Here is a 1652-nt window from a genome sequence, read left to right as displayed (position 1 = left end):
CATATTAAAACTCAATCAAAAAATAAAAGTATGATATTATGAAGAAGAAGAAGAAGAAGAAGAAGAAGAAGAAGAGGAGGAGGAGGAGCAGGAGGAGGATGGACAATGGAAAATGAGTAGGAACCACAGAAAACCAAATAAAAAAAGACCTCTTCTCCGTTAGCTTTCATCATCAATTCTCTTTGACATTGCTGTCTCACCAGGAGATTAAAACAAAAAAGTCATTGATGCTTTCTCCCTTTTGTTTACACAATGTCGGTAAGAAAGAAAAAAAGAAGAATGTAAAGCTGGATGTTTTTGTTGCCTTATTTTCGTTGTCCACTGTCATCCTTCCTGTGATCCCTCTTTATAAATAATGAGGATCTTTAAGCCTCTGATGACAACATCCCCTGTTGTTTCCTTGACACAACAACACGCAACTCGGACGTCATCGATGACATCATCAACAAACGTCAAATAGAAATGGGGAAAAAGTGAAATTAAAGATGTATTTTTGTAGAGTTATTTTACTTTTTTTTTCTTTGGGTTGTTTGCCTTTTTGTATTTTTTGCTTACATTGCATAAATTCTGGCTATCAAGCTGTGCGGAAGAACCACACACACACACACACACACACACACACACACACACACACACACACACACACACACACACACACACACACACACACACACCTCAATAAGTCATGTAGACGAATCATGTTTTCTTTCTTCCAGTTGAATCTTTTTGGATCGTTTTCTTATGGCATACTCGGATAAAACAAAAACATTTGGAAAACACTTTGTGTTCGGGAATATGAATCTGTCAGATGTATCTGGCTTCACCCGGAGATTGGCTGTCACACAAATAGCGGAACCACCTCCCCCCGTCCCCCCCACACACCCCGCACGCCACCCCCACCCCTCACCCCCTCCTCGCATTCCAAAAACAAGCAAATAAGCAAACAGGAAATAGAAAACAAAAACAAAACACACTACTCACAAAAACAAAACAAAAAGCAAAAAAAAAAAAAAAAGAAAAAAAAGAAAAAAAAAAGAAATAACAAGCCCAAACCAACCAACAAACAAATGTCTGTAAGTGATCAAGCATATCTTCTTCTCACTGTCTTCCTGTCCCCGTTTTCCTTTTCAGCCTCTCCAGCTACTGGGTTTTGTCCATCTTTTGACAGCCTCGTTGGACCATACCCCCCTCCTCCCCCTCCCTACACTCTCCTTCCCTTTCCAGCCCCCTGTTTTCCCTCCCTCTGGAAGGACAGAACAGTCGGAAAGTTTTCGGTTTCGGTTTCAGTTTCAATGAGGTTTCGATGCTTGCGCTTTATGCATGTGTAGAAAGGTGGAAACTAATGTCCACCCTGAGTACTGCTCGGTTCAACGATTTAACCCCTTGACTGCTGAACCTCGTCAAATGAGATGGGAGTGCAGTAACTACTTCATGGTGTGCTGATCAACAGCGGCATTGATTTTACTGAGCAATGATGGTGCATTCCCATCAGAGGAAAAAGTCCAAATGAAGAAAGGCGACAGACTTCTGAGATGTGTCTTGTCTCAGTGAGGTGACAGCTGTTCACTGACCAGCAATTGACAGCAGCAGTGAATGGGTTAAACATCCAACAGCTTTGATCCTAATGTCAGACATTGACAGCCAATACTTTT

This window comes from Babylonia areolata, chromosome 1 (genome assembly GCF_041734735.1).
Source record: "Babylonia areolata isolate BAREFJ2019XMU chromosome 1, ASM4173473v1, whole genome shotgun sequence".
Classification (NCBI taxonomy): Eukaryota; Metazoa; Mollusca; class Gastropoda; order Neogastropoda; family Buccinidae; genus Babylonia; species Babylonia areolata.
This window is presented reverse-complemented; position numbering follows the sequence as displayed.